Below are 6,071 nucleotides of genomic sequence, written 5' to 3'. Positions count from 1 at the left end.
TGCATGTTCTTCTCTTTTATGTCTAGCCTTGGGGCAGGCAGAATAATAGTCCCCTTCCCCAAAGAAGTCCATATCCCAATCTCTAGAGCCTATGAATATGTCATCTTATACTTTACCTGGTGAGAAGTGCTTTGTACTTTGCAGATGTGATTAAAACTAAGGAGCCCAGCCTGGAGGTGCATGCCTGTAATCCCCGTGGTTTGGGAGGCAGAGGCTGGAGGATTGATCAAAGTCAGCCTCAGAAACTTAACAAGGCCCTAAGAAACTCAGTGAGACCCTGTCTCTAAATATAATATAAAAAAGGGCTGGGAATGTGGCTCAGTGGATAAGCACTTCAATCCCCAGTATCCCCCTTCCCCCCCAAAAAAAGACTATGTACTTTGAGTTGGGGAGATTATTCTGGATTATCTGGATGGGGACAATGTAATCACATGACCCCTCTCCTGATGAAGGAAAGAGAGAAACAGAGAGATTGTGACAGTGGAAGAATGGCAGAAGAATGTAAAGTATGAAAATAACTAGATTCGTAGTTGCTGGCTTTGAAGATCAAGGAAGGAGGCCATAAACCAAGGAATGTGGGTGGTTTCTACAAGCAGACAAATTTTCCCCTGGAGCCTCTAGAAAGGAACACAGCCCTGCTGAAACCTTTATTTTATTATTATTTTTTTTTAAAAAAAGAGAGAGAGAGAATTTTTTAATATTTATTTTTTAGTTTTCGGTAGACAAAACATCTTTATTTTATTTTTATGTGGTGCTGAGGATCAAACCCAGTGCCCCGTGCATGCCAGGTGAGCACGCTACCACTTGAGCCACATCCCCAGCCCTATTATTATTAATTATTATTATTATTATTGGAGAATACCGGAGATTGAACTCAGAAGCACTCAACCACTGAGCCACAGCTCTAGCCCTATTTTGTATTTTATTTAGATACAGGATCTTGCTAAGTTGTGTAGTGCCTCACTTTTGCTGAAGCTGGCTTTGAACTCATGATCCTCCTGTCTCAGCCTCCTGAGCCACTGGGATTACAGGGCATGTGCGGTAGCTAAAACCTTAATTTAAGCCCAGTGAAACCCACATCAGATTTCTGTCCTACAACACTGTAAGATATTAATTTGTATTGTTACAGGTCACTAGGCTCATGGTGATTTGTTACAGCAAATATAGAAAGCTAACACAAGCCAGGCGTGGTGGCGCATGGCTGTAATCCCAGCAACTCTGGAGGCTGAGGCAGGAGGATCAGGAATTTAGTGAGGCCCTAAGCAATATATGTACTGAAAATATACTGATTGAAAACTGGTCATATGAGGGATGGCTGATGGTTCCTGACATGGAAAGATTAATAATGGTGCGGGATGAGCAGATGAGGAGAAAACAGCAGCAGTTCTCTGGTCTTCCTGATGCTATCTGCAATCCAGGGCCATCTGTGCCTAGGATCTCTGCCTTCCACAGTCCCTTTTCAAGGACTTTGATCAACAACAAACATTTTTTTCTCCTGAAATATGTTTCTCCCTCTATTGATTCGTTCTCATCAACAAACATTTTCCATTATCTCTCATCTTACAAAAAAAAAAAAAAAAACCCTTCTATTTATTCCATATGCTTCTGTAGAAATAACCCCATTTCTTAATAGCCCTTTCCAACAAAACTGCTTTGACTCAACTCCCTTAATTCTCATTCCTTCTCAGCCCACCTTAATTGCCTTGTCACCATCACACCACTGAACATTTGCTCGTCAAGGTCACCAGTGACCTCCATGTTCAATCCAGTGGCTTCAACTCCAATTGAAACTCAGCAATACTTATTCCAGTTTTTTTTAATATTTATCTTTTAGTTTTAGGTCGACACAATATCTTTATTTTACATTTATGTGGGTTCTAATGATCGAACCCAGTACATCATGCATGCTAGAAAAGCACTCTGCCACTGAGTCACAACCCCAGCCCTATTCCAGTTTGTTTTTTAAAAACAGTTTTATCAAGATATAATTTACATATCATATAATTCACTCATTTAAATTGTACAAATCAATGTTTTTAGTTATGCAACAATCACCACAAGCCAATGTAATTTTAGGATATTTTGTATCCCCAATCAAAACCAAGTACCTATTAGCAATCACTCTTCATTTCCCCATCCTTTTTCTCTCCCAGCCTTATGTAAACACTAGGATTAGTGTTTACATAAGAAACTTTCTGTATCTCTAGACTCACCTATTCTGGACATCTTACATAAATGAAATCACGACACTTGTGATCTTTTGTGACTGACTTCTTTCACTTTGCATACTGGTCTCTAAGTTCATCCGTATTGTAACATGTGTCAGTATTTTATCCCTTTTAATTCTCAAATAGTATTCCATATCTATTTATCAGTTCATAGACACTTGACTTGTTTCCATTTTAAAGCAATTATAAAGAATACTGCTATGAACATTTGTATACAGGTTTTTGTGTGGACATATATTTTCATTTTTCTTGGACATATAACACTAGAGTGGATTGTTGGCCCTCTGTTTGAGGAACTACCAACCTGTTTTCCAAGGTGTCTGTCCCATTTTACATTTCTTTTTTATTATAGTGATCCTCTCCCTCATTCTTGAGATACTTTCTTGCAGTGGCTTCTAAGACATGACACTTTCCTGATTTTTCTTCTGCCTCACTTACCACTCTTTCTTAGTCTTTGTATGTTTTCCTCTTCTTTCTGCTTTTCTTAAACTGAACTTCTAAACACTGGAGTAGTTCTGTCTTAAGACATTTGGCTATGTAGTGTTATCACATGTCTTTAAATATGGTATGCAAGTTACTTCCAAATTTATATCATTAGCCCTAACCCCTATATTCATTTGCTTATTCAACTCTTCTTTGACTATCTAATGGAGATTTCAGACTTAACATATTCCAAAAAGAATACACAAGGACACCTGCCTCCTGTCCTAGTCTTCCAAATTTTAGTAATTGAATTGCTATCTACCCATTTGCTGAAGTGAGAATCCTCTGAGCCATTCTTGATTACTCTTTCTTTCTCTTACACACTTTATCAAAACTATTAGCAAGTTCCTTTTGATCCTGCCAGCCCACTGTGTTTGAATTCATCCACTTCTTTTCACATATTCTGCTACCAGCCTAATCCCAGCCGTCATCATCTCTTCCTTGGACTGCTATGGTAGACTCCTACTGATTTCTCTGCTGCTAGTCTACAATCCCAAATTCACATAGCAGCCAATCTGTTCAATCTTATGACACCACATCATGTTATGTATGTCCTTATTTGAAGCCCCCACCCCCGTAGTTTCTATTGCGCTTGAATTTTGGATTCATTGCCTGGTACACAAGGCCCTGAGCAATCCTCCCTTGCTTACCTCTCTCCTCATTTCCCAGCACTCTGCTCCTCTGCAGATACTCTTCAGCCCTCTGAAGGTCTTCCTTCTTTGAGATCTTTACTCTAGCTGTCCCCTCTGCTCTGCATGTTTTAATTTGCCAATAAAATAAAAGAAAGAGGTATAAGAATCTTTACATATAATCTCAAATGTGGCTTATTTTAGAAGTGATACAAACTTTTAAATTCTCATCAATGTACTCATGAATAAACTTTCTTGTGGTTGGTGGATAGAAAAAATTGAAGAGACTATTATTAAAAAGGCTTGATCAGCTGCCTGTCACCATGCCAAAGGAGATGACCTCAACCCTGGCCAGCCCACCAGCGGAAGGAGGAGCAGTAGACCACAGCAACCCCAGCAGGCCACGTGGTAGGAGCAGAGGAACCCAGCCTACCAGGCAGTAGGAGTAAAGCCACCACACATGCTTACTAGTAGCAGAACAACCCTTGATCCACACTGCTAGAGAGGAAGACATACAGACGATATGAAGAAACAAGGGAAGAAAGTGCCCCAAACAAACAAAGCTGATACAATAATAGATCTCATTGATAGCACAATAGATAAAATGTCAGAGAAGGAGTTCAAAATGTACATAATTAAAATTATCTGTGAAGCAAAACATGAATTAAGAGAGCAAATACAGGAAAAATTTGATGGCTGCAACAAAGAAATAAGAAAGGAAATACAGGTAGCAAAAGATTACTTCAAGAAAGAGATGGAGACTCTGAAAAAAAAAAAACAGAAATCCTTGAAATAAAGGAAAAAATAAACCAAATTAAAAATTCAATATAAAGCATCAACAATAGAGTAGATCACTTGGAAGACAGAAATTCAGGCAATGAAAATAAAATATATAATCTTGAAAATAAAGTTGACCACACAGTGAAGATGATGAGAAACCATAAACAGAACCCCCAGGAATTATGGGACAACATGAAAAGAACAAATATAAGAATTATCAGGATAGAGGAAAGCACAGAGATATAAACAAAAGGAATGTACAATCTCTTCAAAGAAATAATATCAGAAAATTTCCCAAACCCGAAGAATGGATTGGAAAATCAAATACAAGAGGCTTACAGGACACAAGATATACAAAGTTACAATAGATCCTCACCAAGTCACATTATAATGAAAATTCCTATCATATAGAATAAAGATAGAATTTTAAAGGCCACAAGAGAAAAGTTTCAGATTACATACAATGGGAAACCAATTTGGATCTTAGTAGATTTCAACCAGATCATCAAAGCTAGGAGATCTTGAAACAACATATACCAAGCTCTAAAAGAAAATGGATGCCAAACAAGAATCTTATACCCAGCAAAATTAAGCTTCAGATTTGATGATGAAATAAAAACCTTCCATGATATACAAAAATTGAAAGAATTTACAACAAGAAAGCCTGAACTACAGAATATTCTCAGCAAAATATTCCATGAGGAGGAAGTGAAAAATAACAATGAAAATCAGCAAAGGGGAGAACTACACTAAAGGAAAACCCAATCAAAGGAGAAAACAACTCAAGTTAGAAACCAAAAATAAACCAAAATATCTGGGAATACAAACCATATCTCAAAAATAACCCTAAATATTAATGACCTAAACTCATCAATTAAAAGACATAGCCTTGCAGACTGGATTAAAAAATATATATCCAACAATATTCTGCTTTCAAGAGACTCATCTTATAGGAAAAGACATCCACAGACTAAAGGTGAAAGGATGGGAAAAACACATACCCACTCACATGGGCCATGTAAACAAGCAGGGGTTTCCATCCTAATATCAGATAAAGTGGACTTTAAACTAAAGTTAGTTGAAAGATATAAAGAAGGACATTTCATACTGCTGAAGGGAAACATACATCAACAAGACATAACAATCTATGCCCCAAACAATGGAGCATCTATATATATAAAACAAACTCTTCTCAATTTCAAGAAGCAAATAGATCACAACACAATAATACTGAGTGACTTTAACACAGCTCTCTCACCACTGGATAGATCTTCCAAACAAAAACTAAATAAAGAAACTATAGAACTCAATAATACAATCAATGATTTAGACTTATATAGAGTATTTCATCCATCATCGAGCGAATACACCTTCTTCTCAGCAGCACATGGATCATTCTCTAAAATAGACCATATATATGCCACAAAGCAACTCTCAGAAAATACAAAAAAAAAAAAGAGAGAGAGAGAGAGATACTACCCTATATTCTATCATGTCATAATGGAGTGAAAGTAGGAATCAATGGTAAAATATATAATAGAAGCTACTCCAACATCTGGAGACAAAATAATATGATATTGAGTGAGCAATAGATGGTAGAAGACATCACGGAGGAGATAAAAAAAAATCCTAGAGCTAAATGAGAACACTGATACAATATATCAAAATCTCTGGGACACTATGAAGGCAATGCTAAGAGGAAAGTTCAATGCATGAGCTCATTTATCAAAAGAATAAAAAGTCAACAAATAAATGACAGACCTAACATTACATCTCAAAGCTCTAGAAAAAGAACAAATCCACACCAAAAGCATAGAAGACAGAAAATAATTAAAATCAGAGCTGAAATCAATGAAATTGAAACAAAAGAAACAATTTTAGAAATTGACAAAACAAAAAGTTGATTCTTTAAAACAAATAAATAAAATTGATAAACTCTTAGCCATGCTAA

Source organism: Marmota flaviventris, chromosome 5 (genome assembly GCF_047511675.1).
Source record: "Marmota flaviventris isolate mMarFla1 chromosome 5, mMarFla1.hap1, whole genome shotgun sequence".
Lineage (NCBI taxonomy): Eukaryota > Metazoa > Chordata > Mammalia > Rodentia > Sciuridae > Marmota > Marmota flaviventris.
The sequence above is the reverse complement of the archived record's forward strand: the minus strand, read 5'-3'. Positions refer to the sequence as shown.